General features: G+C 38.9%; 1 protein-coding gene across 1 annotated transcript in view; it reads right to left on the bottom strand.

Annotated features, from left to right (window-relative positions):
* Positions 1-15,963, bottom strand: part of LOC113145800 (prickle-like protein 2) — a 31,038-nt gene extending 15,075 nt beyond the window's left edge. Inside the window, exon 1 of the mRNA XM_026332884.2 lies at positions 15,892-15,963. The gene's annotated coding sequence lies outside the window, so the exon portion shown is untranslated. The remainder of the gene's footprint in view (positions 1-15,891) is intronic.
* Between the last annotated feature and the right edge of the window lie 1,768 nt (positions 15,964-17,731).

Raw genomic sequence — 17,731 nt, 5'->3', positions numbered from 1 at the left:
CTAAAGATGCAACAGATTCAAGTTCTTCAATGCTTTATGTTGGTAATGGCAGCACTTTACCACTTCCAGCTGCATCAGATTCTCAAAGGCTGAAATATTACAGTGTACAGTCCAGAGTACAGTGGGAGGTTTGAAGATTTTTTACATTTTCAGAATATATGTGCCTCATATTAAAGAAGTGGTACTTGTTTAGTTTGCATCCAGGCCCTTTCTGTCTACCATCAAACACTTCAAATATGACCTTTTTTTATGACCTTTTTTGGGGTAAGCAGGCTTCAGCATTGCTCAGTGGGAGCACAAAAAGTGGATGTTTTTAACATCTTGTAATGAAGCGTCCCTTGTATCTTGCCATCAGCTAGGCTCCATTCATGTAATCATTTGTTTTACAGATGGGGCTAAGGCAACACAATTATCCAGAGATAACCTGTTATTAATCAAAATTCAAAAACTGAGAATACAAGACAAAACAAATACTGAAACAGCAGGTTAGATGTGGTAATATTTTTTCAATTGTTGCACAATTTTTTTGTAAAATGGTGAAAAAAGTGAAACAGCTCATTTATTATCTTCCAGTTAAGACATGCTTCTCTCTGCTACTTCAACATACATGAAAATAAAAGCATCTGCACTGCTGCATATTCTCCTACTCAGTCACACAGCATTTACTCAGCATCTTAAACATCCAGGTGTTTTCAACTATTTATTAGATTATAGTTCTGCTTTTGAATGTAACTGACATGGTTTGACATCCATTTAATGAAATCAATTTCAGCAACTGATATTGAGATCCTTCATGCTTGGCTTGGAAGACTATGCTATGAAACTAATTTTTTGTGCTCATCTCATTCCTCCCTTATGTAATCCACTGATACAGTCATTTTTTGTGACAACAGATGGATGAGATCTTGTATCATCCTCTTCACTTCGATCAGTTGTCTGATGCTAATGGTACTCAAATGGCTGCGTGTGTGTTCGATAACATTGCCAGACAAAAACAAAAAAGCACAGTGACAAATCTTGTGGTTGAAAAATGGTTGATATACCCATAGATGGATTAAGAGACAGTGGGCCCCTGGACAAAGACATATAAAAGGCTCTTCAAAACAAGCCTTGCAGATTGAGCAACTACATGACTTGTAGTCAATTTCTGTTTTCTTATGGTTTATTTTTTTGGGGGGCCAGTTCATTATTCATTCATTGCTATACTATTGGAAATAAGCTACAATATGACGGCCCTTCACAAACATTTAAATGCCTTCTCACAGACTCAAAGTGACACAACAAAGCACTGTGAGAAGGACTGGAATAGTAACCTACTGCTTCATTAATACTGGTGTGTGAGTCTCCCCTACTGGACTCACAAAAGCCTAAAATGTCAACCCTTGGCATCTTTCCCCAACCCTGAGGAAGTCACAGTTATTGCTGATTAACAATATTTATAAACACATAAACACAAAAGACTGCTTACACAAACACACTTCCTCTAACTTCCAACATTTCTCGCCCATTATCAGGGAATTGTCTCATGCAGTGGGGAATAAATGTGCCAGAGCACAGTAACCTACAGGATAATGGCACGGGAGCTGGTCGCCATGGAGTCAGGCTGGTTGAGCAAATACAGTAACTGGTGCCCGGCTCTCTCAGATGCACACCCATGTAATGAAATGGAAAAGCTCAATAAAAGCATGGCAACTGAGCAAGAGGCTCAACAGGAAATATGTTATTCAGTTGTCTAAATGTAGAAATAAAGATGTAGCAGATGACGAAGTAGTTTGTGTGTTTGTGTGTACTGTATGTGTGTGTCAGTATATTTGAGAAGGATAAAGAAGAGAACATAGAGCTGCAGGTAATAGATTTCTTTGTTAGATTAGCTCTCACTGACAAGAAGAAATTGAATTGTTTTTTTCACAAAATGTAATTTTTCAAGCACGTTTAGTATCCTTCATTCCTCCATCTTGTTTCTTAGTCTGAGGCAGACACAAGACACAAGTGTGTGTGGTTTTCTGTGGTCTTTGTGGGAAATTATTATCAGGGAGAGAATAATAAAAATACATAAATAAACACAAATTATTTTCCTTTGAAATTTTTGATTTAAACGCTACAACTGTTCATTAACTGGTTGGGTCTGATTGGTTGCCATTACAACATCAAATCCAGAATTATGTAACCCTTCATTTCAACAACAAACAGCTCTGTCGTAGCTCCAGTCAGCTCATAATCCAGTTATGAGGATTAAACTCTTACTGCAGCTTATTTGGATCACACTAACAAGAAATTAATTGAAAGTGGTTGACCCCACAGCAGAAAAGCCCTGTGGTTCAGCTGTCAGAACAGACTGAGAAAAGCTCAGAGTGGGTGACATTACTGGTGATATAATTGGGAACATAACACACACTCAAATTGGCCATCTGCATTACTCACACTGTGTTGTCATCAAAAGACATAATTTTCATGTACTGAAGCCATTCGATCCCAAAACTACAGACAAATAATCCAAAATGCTTAAATCAAACTAATTAAAGCACACACAGACAATCCACACATTCACACACGCACACACACACCCTCACACACACACACACACACACACACACACACACACACACACACACACGTTCTACTGTTCATGTCCCTGATGTGCTAATTGTTGGAGGTGTGTTCCTGAAATCCAAAGTAGGACTCTCTTACCTACAGATGCACAAAATTTCACAAGGACCTGAAAAGCTGTAATTAAAGGGTGACACATTTCTGCTTCTCTCCCACTGTGTGTGGGATGGCCTGAAATAGAATTGCAGGGTTTCAACAGGCCAATTGCACTCTACACTGCTGCACAGGCGCAATCCTGTGTCTCAGTGAGGGAAATGGATACTGCCTGTGCTCATAAGCCTCCTCATCTCTGTGATAATTTTACCAAATGACTTGACAGACAGGCATGATCAGGTATGATGACAGGGACGGCTGAGAAGCAGTGGGCTGCCACTGAAGAGTGACTGTCTGAAATGGCAACACACATGCACAGAGCGGATCAGTTACAGACAGAGTCTGTGACCTGTGTGAAAAGTGCAGCTGGACGGGCAGCAGTGTATTTTCTTGCTTGACTGCTGCTGCTGGTGATTCACAAACTGAGGCCAATTCCTGTTGTGTGATGCCATTTGCATAATTTGCTTGAGGGTGTAATCTCTAATATGGATCCATTATTATTGCACAAAGCCTTGAGTTGGGGGGGTTACATGTGTGCTTTATATGTGTCGGTACAGATTTGTATTTGTGTGCATATGCGTGAGTATGTGTGAGAGAGTGAGGAGAGAAAGAGCCGGTTGCTATGCATTTTTACACGTCCTCCCACTGGTTTCTTCACATGAAACATCACAGCAGAGAAGACTGAACACATAAAGCCTTTCCTGGGATGCAACAACACTTTAGCAGTAAAAGACTGAAAGCCTTAGCATGGCTTCTACTTTGTTGAATTTTGCTTTTATTTCTCCATTGGCACAGAGATTCACTGGATAGCACTGTGGCCTCATACCAGGATGGTTCTGTGTTTGAATCCTGTTCAACCTGGGGGCTTTCTGTGTGGAGTTTCTATGTTCTGTGCATGTCCATGTGGGTTTTCTCTAGGTACTCTGCTTTCTTTCCCACAGTGCAAAGACATCCAGTTTGCAGGTTAGGTTAACTGGTGACCTTAAATTGCATTTTGGTGTGAGTGTGTCTGTGTCTATGTATCAGCCCTGTGATAGACTGGGTCTAGTCCCCTGTGAACCTTGATGTTCCATGACAAGTTGTATAGGAAATGGATGGATGTCCTCTTTTCTACTTCAGCCAAGTGACATTTTCCATGATATTCTGCAGGTTTTTCATGTGCAAACTGAAGCTGTGTATAAAAACAGAATAGAAACCACCTTTTTGTTTTTTTGTTTTGACACCGCTATTGTCATTTCCTATTGTCTTTTCTAATGTTACAAGTCACTGTGGAGAATGAACAACAGTCTACTGTGTGTAAAAGGTTTTTTATTGACCTGACCACTTCCCTTCACTGCCTTTGCTCATGATTCCTTCAGCCACTGGAGAGATTTGCTTGCTGAAACCTCTGATCAGGTTTGATGTCAAAGGGACTGGACATTAAGAGTTTTTTTTTTTTTTTTTTTTTTATAAATTCTGTAGTCTAAAGGCATATATGTATTTTATTTTGAAATATGTGCAGCTAACACTGCAGTACCAATACTGTACGATCCTGACAGTCTTAAATGAAAATGAACTAATATAATTGTGGTTCATTTTAAAAAGCAATTGGATTATGTTACTTCCTTTGATGACAAGTATAATTGTATCAGTGTTATTACGTAACCTACAGCTATGCTTATAGGTTATGTCCACTGGCAATGGCACACATATGAAACAGAAGTATCCACATTCTACTACTCTGATTCATTTTACTGTAAAAGAGATAATTTATTTAGGGCTAAGGAAAGAAAGCTTTTTTTCTTTTCTGACATCTATAGCTGATAAAACTTGGCTTCCAAGTGGCAGCAATGTGTGAATCTCACAATGTCAGCATTTTCTCCACAAGTAATGTTATAAATGTATTTCCATAATCCCTCTTTTACTGGCAGAAAACTACCCACAAGTGATGTTTTCTTTTTTAAACCAATGCAGAAGGGCTGACAAATGTGTGGATGCTGCCATATGGGAGCTATTTACTGCTCTCATTACATTTATAATATGGAGTGCATTTGAAAAGAACATCTTCATGAGATGTCTAAACCCTTCACAGTGGTCTGAACCTCTTCGTCAGGTGCCATAATTAATCATGAGGGGTACACTGGAGACGGGAACAAGTGTCTTACAAAAAACTTTCACACTGATTTCTAAGAAACAGCTGATTGATGCAGGAGGGTTGAATTGGACTGAGCATTGGGTTAAATATTGTTCATGCATCATTATACTGTAAACAAAAAGCACAGAAAAGCACGTAAGATTGTTTACTGTGCAGTAGGAAAATGGTGTGAAGCCAGAGAAAAGTTATCTATTGTAAAATTCACCTTCAATAACCTTTTTTGCCACTGAAAAGAAAGAATATGTAGAGTACCAAACCAAATTCAAAAGAGTGGAGAGAGTAGCCACTGAAAGCGTGATTCATTTGACACCCTCCGTTACTGTTGTAGCTTTTTTTTTTTTTTTTGAAAACCACTGTTTTTGTACAGCGACGCAATTAACAATGGACATGTAATGACTCACGGCAGAGTTGTTCTAAAGCGAACAAAGATTGACTGTGTTACAATACAAAAGAAGCAGAAAATGAAATGGGACAAATTGATCATATCTCAATAGATCAAGTCAAACCTAGACAAAGATTATGAAAAGAACAAATCTGTGCATGTAGGCTATGTGATGGTCAGAAGCTGCTGCAGGTGCTCCCATTAAACTTGCAGATATGTGAATCGCCTACACCTCCATGACTGGAACACTGGAATTACAGGCTGAGAGGAAAATTATACTGGGCAGTTGCCGGTAAAAGTATATGATTACATATTGATAGATGGGTGCCACCATTATCTCTTCCAGAAGTGTTTTTTTTTTTTTCATTGACCTCTAACCTCAGAAACACTGCAGTGAAATGCTGTGGAAAAGTTCACTGAAGTTCGCCACGATAAACATCAGCTTGTCATTAATAATGGATAGCCATGACAATGCAACAAGTGCAGAAAAAAAGGCCAATTCTCCCCTGGATACGGAGGTGATCAGTTACCATTAGCCTAAAAGTCATTCAGCTAACAGCTCAAAGCTCTAGACATTATCACAAAACATAATTAACTAATGAGAAAAACCTGGTGGCCATTATCACTGAGTCTGTTCAGCTGAAGGGCAACGACAAGACGTCTCACGTAAATGGGTTACAACACGGCACATTGTGTGTGCGTGTGTGTGTTGTGCATGTATGTGCATACTGTACATGCCTGCTTGTGTGTGTGTGTCTGTGTGTGTGTGTGTGTGTGTGTGAGAGAGTGGTGGGCTGTGCCGGGGTGGGATAAGAGAAAAAATTATGATACCCACTCATTTTGTGATAAGAGCTGCTTCCAAACCGTAAAGAGAAATAAATATATTGATGAGCTTAGTAGAGGGCAGATAGCTGAATATAATTTGGTGAAAGAAAAAACTGAAAGTGAGATGGAGATTGTGTAGAGCTACATATAAACGGATAAAAGGATAACAGAGGAGGTAACGAGACGAGAGGTCCAAGGGGAGAAGTCTCTGTTCCTGACTGAACTAGAAATAGAAACCAATCAGCCTTGAAGCTGCCAAATTATGAGCATCTTCATGTTGTGAATCTGTCTGAGTTTGTACTTAGATTACTTTAAAAGATACTTCTCTTCCACCTAGTCTTTTTGATGCTAAAGCTAATTATGAATGTCAGTATATAACCTGAGGTTGAGATGTAAATATCTGAGAATTTAGGAGCTGTGTAGTTAAAAAAAGATTGATCAAGCAGAATTAACTGTTCGGTTCATATTAGAGATAATTAAAAAATATTTATATACTTAATATTTCTGACTCAATAGGCTCTGATCAGCAAATAAATATGTCAGTGGATTGCTTAAACAAGAAAACAAATTCTCTCAGTAGTTAAAGAGCCAAAAACCAAAATGAAATAATCAACAAACTCATATGTGAAGGTATAATATAGTATCTTGAGTTTATTGAGATGTAATAGTTTTTTAACAGTGAAGTTCTTGTCCAAAGTCTATTATTCAAGTATAACATCTGTTCAGTGAAGCAGGTAAGACTACACACAAAATGGAAAGTATATGTTGTTGGATTAACGGGTGCTATTAAATCATGCCTGTTTAAAGAGTAGGAGGTACTTAGCTTCTCCAAAGCCATTACTGGATGATTTAGGGCTTGCCTGAACGACGCTCTGCACACGCCATGCATGACACTGTGAGACCCGGAGAAGGGGGGAATGTTCCTACTGTTGGAAAAATCATTAGATGAAACCTCAAATTCAATTACCTCCTTGGTACCGGTTCTCCCCTGATGGCCCTCCAGAGGATTTTGTGGCCAAAATAACACCAATGGCTCCCCCGCTTTTGTGTACTCTCCCACAAGATGAGAGGGCAGGCATCGATGGAAGCGACACAATCAGAAACACTGAGGGAGCTAGCAGGGAGCGGTCAAAGTAAACAAATACAAATCAAGCCCAGAAAGAATGGAGCATGATTTGTTGTGCCACAGGTGACCACACAGTGCGGCAGGACACACACAGACACATGTGAAATAAGTTTCCTCACAATGATCAGCACTTCAAATCAGACTTAAACATCTCCAGCATAGGAAGAAGCACTCAGATCCTTTACATAAGTAAAAACAGCAATTCACTAAAATTGAAAATTCCATTACAAGCAAACATGATTAGTAAAATGTACCCATATTATCAAAGTAAAAGTATTGGCTCTGCAGTAAAATGAGGTGTTGCTAGTTTTAGGTACTATACATTCAGACAGTTTGACCAGTAGATCTTTGCATAGGCAAGGATGAATCAGAGGAGATATGACATGATTAATGGTGAGGATTAATACAAATCTGTGAAATATTACATTGTTGGACTAATTGGGGCCTAACATTTATTTAGATGAAGCCATGTGAGAGGATTTGAGGGTAAAATCTCTCAATGGCATTTCTGATCTCTTTTTCATGACACTTCATAGACATCTACAACATGATGAAACACTGTTTTGTGCTGTATATTAAAATCTGATTTATATTAGTGTAAAGTAGAGTATAAAGTATAAAATGGAAATATTCAAATTTCATACCAAACTATACTAGTATGAGAGGTACTTTCCACTGGACGGCTCCTGTAAGTGCCCTACTTTCCACCAAATCCACTAACCTTTGCCTTTACAGAAAAAAACAATATAACACAAGATCAAAGGTGCCTGTGTGAATAAAGAGAAAGGAAAGTCAGAGAGGAGGAGGTGGAAAGGTAGAAATGTAGGCTGTGAGCACCTTTCAATACTCTTGGCTTCTGGGGGACCCTGAGGGAAGAGCTGCATCCTGCAGTGGGAATGTTGTTGGCTAAGACAAGTGGATTCACAGTGATCTTCTTCTGCTTGATGAGGGGGTTGATGAGAGGCAGGTGGTGCACCAATGGAGAGGATCTGTTGGTTACATGTATTTGAGTATATGTGTGTGTGGTTTTCACATAGGAGGTGTAATGGTTAACAGCTCTGCCTGCATCACATTCTCGTCAGAGCCGTTCAGACTGACGCATGAGCTCATGAGAGGAAACCAAATATTTTGGGCTCTGAAGTGATTCCATTACAGCCTCATGGGAATAGAAGATTTCATTGATCACACAGGTGTTAACTGTCTACATCATCTCTAGGGTGTAGTCATGTTTTTACATTTATATACATAACATAAATTGCCTTGTCAGAAGATCTTAAATTAAATCATTTCAAATGATCAATAGTAATTCATCTGACTAATGTTAATTTAATGTAATGCAGGCAATGTTTGTCTGTCAATCAGTCCAATTCTTTATCTCATCAACTATTGCATGGATTGCAATGAAATCTTGTATGGCTGTTTAAAGGATGAACTGTAATTGGCTTACTTGTCATCCATTACTGTCGGGTCATCTGGTGCATGACCAAATGCCATATTTTATGTTCAGTGCTATAATTACCAAATATTAGTTGTATGTTAAATATTGTGAACATTGTAGAAATACCTGTATTCTGCAATCTTTGTTTTATTTAGAGGAGGATATTTGAGTGAGAGAGGTGAACTGTACTTCGGTAATTCAGTCAGCATCACAGAAAAGTACGTACTTGCACATGTGCAAAATTCACTGATAAATATAGCTCTTTTCAGAGACAGAATACATCACATTTCTAAATACTAAAAAAAAACTGTTTCTCTTTGCACTCAAATTTGGCACTTCCAAATCATGCCTGGGGAAGCATTGCAGTGTCAGTTAAGGGCATACATCAGTATGTAATAATTTAGTGCATGAGTCGTTGTTACTGCATTTATTCTGATATATTCCATGTTAATGTTACTAGTAAGGCAGCCTTTGTGGCTTTTATGAAAAAGTAATCAGGTTTTCAGGGAGAGAACAACACATTAAATTGCAATTAAATTAACAAAGAAAGGTACATGTCTGAACTGGGAAAATAAAGTTTTCATTAACTTAATAATCATAAATGCATGCTTGCTTTATATTCTGCATTGCTGTATGTTGATTATGCATTTTATGTGCATCTGTGAGCTTTCCAATGTTAAAGTGTGATGTCTTGTACGCATGTTGTGTGTGTCAGTGAATGGGAAAATGCCATTTCTGAAACCCAGTAATGATGCCATTTGTGTGAGGATAACCTGAGTACTAAACCTTAGGGCATAGCATCACCAAAGATGATTACCCCTTTCCTTGTATTCATCAGTCAGAGAGGCCAAACTAGCTCCACAATCAACCCCAACAATGCCAGCAGCAGCAAAAAACATTTACATCATGCTGCCATTTTCCCCTGGCAATAATCCATACCCCAGCACTTGGCCTGCAGCCCTCGTTTGGACTTTTTCTTGCTTTCTCTCAACCCTTCTCTGGATGTAACTTTTAATTTAAGAGGAACAGCCTTTCTCTGACTAAGCATAAACTGCATATTGTTCTTTTAGTGATCCCAATCATAAGCCAGTCAGCACATTCTAAGATACACAGAGATTGGGTGGAAACTGCTGAGATGCACAGTGTCATGGCTATAAACAAACACACTGTGGTGAATCAAACTTAAACCACAAGCTTTACAAATGATTAAGGTTGTGTCCTCTTCTATTCTTTATGTCTAGTTTTTCTACAAATATGTATGAGGGTCAGTTTGAACTACAGACCTCACAACTGTCAAAGGGACTGGTCAATAGAGGAGCAGAGGAGCAGGTGCCACAAAGAGTGAGTCCAGATGGGAATTTTTGGCCAGAACAGTGAGGTTAGTGCAGAAACACCCCAATACTTAGTGTGGAGGAATCCAACCAAAGTGAGTCAGGATGTTAATGCTGATGAATCTCAATGTTGCAGACAGGACCACGACAAGACTTTGGGAACAATCACAGAAGTTCACTGTGATCGAGTCACAGTACAATAAACCTTAATGAGCAACTTAATGATTGGTTTATTCTAACCAATTAAGGGGCTTTAAAATGGCACCTGGGAGAACATTAGTCATCAGACAGCATGCACTCGCATGGAATCATCCAGGATCCACTTTAAGAGGAGCTTGATTGTGATAAATACCAGTTTGAGGCTAAATATTCACCTTTCACTTCACATGCAAATCAAGTCAGTCCATCTGTACCTCAAACATTATATAAAGCATGAGTCACTGGATTTCCTTTTGGTATATTTTGAGTTGAGTATGATCCTCTTAGCGTTTGGATAGCAAACCTACAGGCCTCTTTTGATTTCCCAGGATTATCAATGAAGGTATCTGCATTAATTCCTTGTGGCAACATTTCTATGATATTCTACTAAATCATCATTATCCAATCCTTCACCTATATAGTTTAAAGATGGGGCCAAATTATTAGAAAAATCAATCTTGGTGAATACTGAGTGGACTAAGAGTAATTCAATAAAAAGGAAACACTCTTACAACCATTTTCAGTGTTTATTTTTTCATCTGCTCGCCAAAGGAGGACAATCGGTGAGTTACACGGCTAATGCATTAAGGTTTTAATCTACTCCAAGTATGGATTTGTTGCTCCCGCTCAGCACATCAGCGAAACATTCTAACATTTCTTGTCTAAGGGGTTTCTTGTTCATTTACCATATTATGTCTTGAAATAACCAATTTGTCTGTTGTCTAACTATTGAATAGGTGTTATCAGCATCAGTCCTATTTATATAGGTCAGTAGGAGCCTTCTACATCTACTGGAGGCAATGAGAGTTAATGGTGATTAGCATTAGCAACTGACATAAATACATGTTTGTGTTCATTTTATTCCCTAACCCTAATCAAGACATGTTATTGACTAACCCTAACCAAGACTTTTTATTTACTAATCTTAACCAAACCTGAACCAAGACATTTTGAATGCCTAAACCTAACATGTTGTTTGGGTTGAGGCATTAGTGCCTGTGAAATAACAGTTGTGTGTGTTTTCTTTGTGTAGGCATTTAAGCTGGATCAGTATATTATGCAGGTTTTAGTGAGTGACTGTTTAAACATCTTTCTGTAGATTATTCCAGATGGAACTTTCTCAGCTTCTGATGATTTTTATACATGCATTTAAAAGGCTTGAGATTATTTTTTCTAATGGACCTTTTTAAGGACCCCTACGGCACAGAGGAATATGCCATACAATGTTATAACTAATTAGGAAATCAGTTCATTGTTGGAGACATGTTCTTTATAGTTATCCAGGTAGCTCAAGTTGTTGGAGATGTTTTTACACACTGAAGTCCTAGATCTGTTTTGCCCTTATTATGCATGATTTATTAACATGGTAAATCAGGTTGATGCCAGCCAGCCATCTGTATTATTATAGGCTACCTGCTGCTGTTGTGCCCTCTTAAAGTAGATTTTTCTTAGACAGTTTTATTTTGGCCTTTTTGATTCACAAACATTCTTTATTGCTTCTGTTATGTAATATTGGTAGTTTATAGGGTGTTGTCACACCCCTTAAAGAAAAATCATCTTTAATATTTCCCTGTTGTGTGGCAATGGGGTAGGTGTTTTCATTGTATTCACAAGCATTACTGATGCAAATAAACATTTACCACCACCAGAAATGTTTTGACTGATACAATAATTAAAATGATTCCATGTATTACAGGGGTATCCAAACCATGCTCCATGTGGGAAACTGCCCTGCTTGTTTTCCAACGTGGTTCAATCCTGTGTTAAAACATTTTTTATGTATATCTGAGTGGTACCTTTAAGTTTTTAAGATTTTATTATGCTATTGCTATGTTGCCACAAACTAGGATTGCACTTTTTGGAAACTTTATTCCAACAATTTTAACAATTATTCCATTAAACTATAGTTTTGGAAATAAAAATGATTATAATATTTTATTCAGATGTTTTAACTGGGAAATCAATAATCCTTTCCCTGTGTAAGGGCTGGAGTATGATATATTTTGACTTACACTGAGGCAAAAGGACTTGAAACTGTGACAGAAACTATTTTATAAAATGTTCTAAAACTTTAAAGCTTCCACATGTTACGACAAAATAGATAAAATAGGCAAAAAAATATACAGATTGTCCAGACTTTTTTATGCATTATACCCACTTCATTACTAGTTAACTTAATACCCATTACAGATGCATGTGTTTACTTGATTCAGGTGTAAGGGAGTAGGGACATATCGAGGCTGCATTTGTATAAGGCCCAGGTTTTTGTGCTACATCATTGTGCTTTCTAATGCATATTCAGAAGATATATGTACGAATCATGTCTTTGCAAGGTGTCTTTGTTGTGTCACATGCGGTGGCATGTTTCTGTATTAGTGTAGCAGCCCACCACTCAAGGACACGCCTGGATTTCGTGGTTAGTATCTCCATTTTTACTTTGCATTTGATTTTTGAAATTAAAAATATCTTCTTACAACTTCTTTTATTGTAATTCCCATTCCTTATTATTGGTAATTAGAAACAGACATATTGACAGATGCCACACTGATCTATAAGTGTGCCACCTAAGGTGCCCAGTGCCACAGTGGTCCCACAGGGACATTTTTAAAATAACAAGGTGAGCACCCAGATCTCAGCACATGGCATCATAATGTATGTCTGTGTATAGGGTGCCTCTTTGTTTTAATCTATATTGATCTTTGTATTTAATCTATATTTGTCTTAGATGACAGTATGTGCTCTTTGTTCTGACTGTGTCTCATGACAGGTCTGCAGTGTGCTGTGTGAGTCTCCGGCTGCGTCACTACTGACTGTAATGGCTGAACACTGCAGGGTGGAAAAATCACTGCAGCCTGCATATATGTACACAATGCCTATTTGTTAAGAAACTAGACGAAAACACATAATCTGAAACATTTTATCAAATAAGATGAGGTCAGTAGTATTTTGAGCAAGTTGTTTATTAGACACTGTTCTTTGCTGTTTAGACAATTGACCATAGTAAAATAACGTTAACTGGGAGTAACTTTTGTCAGAACTATTAAGACTATGTGGTCAATAATATGTTTGTACAATTAAGAGAAAACTTGATTTTCACAGAGCACAACAATTTTAGATAGAGCGTGTCTTCACCATTACCTCTTCAGTGAATACATATTCCCATTTTAATCTAATCAGGCACACTGGGACGAGCTCATGGGGTCCTGCTTGAAATTGACTGTGGTGCAATACAGGTTTCATTTGCCGTTCAGAAGCCTTTCTAAATGCAGTGTTTTAAGCTACTGTACAAGTATCCCCATGGCAACCAGAGCTATCCTAAAAATGCAACAAAATGGGTAAATCCACAGCACAAAAATAAAAAGCAACTTGTGATAAATTCACCTGTAATTACAGAATCAAATCTTTTATCTGGTGCTCAGTGTTTTTTGAGTGGGAGGACTATTGTAATAGACAGGTAAGAAGGGGTAATTTATCCAACAAGTTTATTTTCAATCTATTAATGTCAATGCTGTACTCCATCACTTTCATTCTGCTCCATCGACCTGATGTAAGAAAAAGGTCACAGCATATCTATTATTAATTGACTCGGTCATGGCATATTACATTATTAATCACTTGAGTGTAATCTCTAAACACACACACAGAGTGACTGGGGCCCAGGTGTCATAGGTTTGCAGTCTCCCTGGATCAACCTAACACCTAATTAGATGACCAGTCAAGAGATGTGAGAATCGCAAAAAATGTTTTCAGAAGAAAAAAAAAATAGCAGTTGTGATTTGTCCGTGGGCAATGAAGAGGCTCCCTGTGATCATTCAATCGCTAGAAGAAAAACTGAACATGAATGACAATGCAACGCTAAATACCAAACATGTCCTCTGAGGGAACTGAACAAACAGCGTTTGTGTAGTTGATACAATTGTATAACATCTGACTGAGCCACCTGAACTGTCAGCATATCAGGGCCATAAAAGCAGCACCGAAGCAGAAATGTACTGTGAAAGCGCCGCATGGGGCAGAGCAGCAAGAGCTCTGAGACACCCGCCCACCCTTCCTGAATCAGCCGTTTCTGTGGCGACCAGAGTGGAGGGGGTGGAGGGAGGGAATGGAGGGAGTGTGAGGCAAAGTGAAGAGATCAACATTTGAAACCTGGTGGGGGAAACATGAAAGGGTTGGACGGATAGATGGATGAATGGATGAACAGATGGATGGATGGATGGATGGATGGACGGATGGATGGATGGATGGGTGGATGATGGGTGTTACATATATTGAAGAATATGTGATAACTGGATGTGACAGGGTCAATGGGGAGCTGGTGCTAAATCAACAGGAGCATCCACAGTGAGAGAATCAAACACTGAGGGGTTTTCCCTCTCAATAGCAGCCCAAATCACTCTCATGGCTTGGGGGTTTAAATTATCTACATACTGACAACGTCTCTCTGTGAGATCCCATTTAACCATATGGTCTTATTCAAAGCCTCGTATTTCTCTGTACAGGCAAACTTCAAAAGAACTAAGTTAAATCAACAAGTTGTGCATAGGAGGATATAATTGTGGACCAACCTGCTGATTCCCAGTGGTTAACACTCCTGAGCTGCCATTACACACAGAGAACATCCCAGGATGCAACAGCACAAGTGACAAGTGTTACATGCTAACATGGTGGAGAAGATGCTTCATACAACACTCGAAATTAGGAACTCTCAGTGTCATAGCCAAAACAAGAATAAAAAAAAATCAAAACAAATATGCTGAATTAAAACTGTGGCAGCACTTTTAGACGTGCTCTCAAAAAGTGGGAATACAAGCAAAATCAATGTTACAACCTATAATCTATTATACAAATCATTTGTATGGTATGACATGTCATCATTAATATTATGTGTTTTGCACATACTTTTACAGAAAAATAGCCATGCATTAATATTCCGTTAGATGGATCTTTGAGATGATGTCAGCTCTGTTTTGGATTTAATGCAAATATGTTCAAAACATTTGATTATACTTTGAACTGAGAGTTGTTTCAATCTTATACAACAGTGATGGCATCATGTCAATGTTACAACATGAGGATGGATGCAGTACTTTTTTTGCGCAGTTAAGACAAAAGGCTCACACTAAGCTCAAGGACAACAGCATAAATCTGAAATGTAAACACCTACAGATTCTTCCAACAGTTGTCGATAAACCAAAACATGTCCACAATCTGCCTTCCATCAAATACTGTAGTCCACCTAAAGCACAGCATCTGAGATGGCAGTCATTTTTGTGTGTGTGTGTTTATCTGTTTCTAAACAAGACTGAGATAACAGTGTCAGAGCTGAAACAGTTCGCACTCCACCCACTTTCTCTTTCAGGGACACATGGATTTACACATGGGGAAACGGGGATGAAATCAGATGGATTCATTCCTCTTGGAGGCAACGCGATCCCCAATTCCCAGTGATCTTTTTCACTTGTCAATCATGAGGTAAACAAGCCTTCACACAAACTAACACACATGCAAACATACGTGAAAAGACACCCCCGCCTGTCACATCCACATGCACACACACTAATGATGGGATTTCACGGAGAAAACTTTCAGCTGGCATTTGTTAAATCAACACATCTTTCTCATACTATTATACTATTAGATTATGGTTAAGGCATTAATAAAAATACACATTTGTCAGTAACGATAACAAAAACCTTATTAAAACTGTCAGGTCAAATTGGCACTGCACTGCTGAGAGCATTTCATCAAGAGGCTCACCTGTTTGGGTGGCTGGTGTAAGAGTCCTGGTGTGTGAAGCAGCTCAGAAGCAGAGGTGCGCAGAGAGAGGACTGAGTCACTCACACTGGACACATACCAGAGGACTGACTGGCTCTGCACTGCACAGCTCACAGCGCTCTCCTCTTCCCTTCGAGTCTCAGAGACAAACAGCAGCTCTGCCTCCGCTGCTTCTCCCTCTCTGCCTTTCACACGTACGGTAGCAGCAACAGAGAAAAAGGCTGGGGCTGCAGATTCTGTGATCAGCACAAGTCTCTCTCTCTCTGTCTCTCTCTCTCTCTCTCTCTCTCTCTCTCTTTCTCTCTCTCTCTCTCTCTCTCTCCCTCCTCTAGGCTATGTGTCTCTCCTCAAATCTAGCTACAGGCAAACATGGCTGGAGAAATGAAGAGAAAAACAGTGAGAAGTCCATATAGATGCACTTGACTCCCTTTGCAAGTATTTGTGTTATGTATGTGTGACAAACAGCATGCGCTGGCAACAGTGCACACAAATGTACAGGCGGTGGGAGAAAGATTTACTCTCACCGCCTGCTCCCCCTTTTCACCACCACCTACCCATCCACCCACCCACCCTCTTCTTTCCAGCCCCACTCCAGCCTGTTGAAATGAGTCATCAGCGATCAGCCAATTGTGTAGCAGCACCCAGCCTCTGATTAGAATAACAGGAGTATTTATGCACTTCTGTTTTGAGGAGAAGAAAATGAAATGGGGAATTATTTGGGAGGACTTGAGAATCTTCGCTCTGTGTGATGGTTAAAGACTATTGCAACAGTGTTTAATAAAAAAAAAACAGCAGCAACAAAAATGACATCTTTACTTAGAGGCTTTATCCCTTATTAACCTTATTATGTCATATAATATTTCATAAGCAGGGAAAGTTTGCTCTAAACTCTCACAGGGACTACAGCATAAAGACAATATGTGGTTATAAATGTACAGTGCTGATCACGGCATCATTTGTGAGCTGTGACTCACTGTTGTATATGATTCATTCCATTAAAGTTGTAGTTAGATCTGAGTCCAATAAGCTCTGACCCTGGTAACTAAAATATGAAATGACTAAAATAGAGCAGAGCCACTGTTCTGCTGCAGAGCTGTGGAATCTGTAGCTACGCACTGATCTACAGTGTGTAGCTACTGACTGCCGTGGCAAGTGCCCTTCTATGTAGTGATGTGGGAAGAGTTATTTTGGGCAGCCAAAGCTAGAGAAGTTAAATCCCTCTTCATTTTTGTTTTCTGTGTTTGGTGGCAGTCAGTTAGAGCCAGGTTTGGATTTACATCTTCTGATTTCATCATCAGTTCAAACAATGAGCAACTGTAAAAAGAAAAGGAATAGAAAAAGAGTTTCTGTTTCAGTGTTGAGCAATCAAAGCTATATACAGTACATATATACACAAACTCAAGCAACTACACTACCCAACACCATAGTGGAAAGAAACTGAAAACACAGTGTACTGCTTATGTTTAACTGCCCTCTATTGATTTATGACTTTTGTTTGAGCTCATTTTTAAACATGACCATATTCATTACTTAAAAAAATACACTGTGGATTTTTTTTTTTTTTTTTTTTTGACTTCTTGGGTATGGCCCAGTCACTGCGGGGGGTCCTTTGGGATGGATTATTGGATGGGTACTTGTACGTGGTACAATGGGGAATGTAGTCAAAGGTTGTATGCTGTGAAGACCCATATCCATTAGTTGCAGGAACTTACAATTTGCTAGTTATAAGCAGCTAACATAACTGGTTCAAAACTAAACAGCCTAATCAGCTGTGTTGGTGTGTGTGGTTTTTGATATAAAGTTGATTATATAGATGCATCTG

The sequence above is a fragment of the Mastacembelus armatus genome, chromosome 7 (assembly GCF_900324485.2).
Source record: "Mastacembelus armatus chromosome 7, fMasArm1.2, whole genome shotgun sequence".
Lineage (NCBI taxonomy): Eukaryota > Metazoa > Chordata > Actinopteri > Synbranchiformes > Mastacembelidae > Mastacembelus > Mastacembelus armatus.
This window is presented reverse-complemented; position numbering and strand designations above follow the sequence as displayed.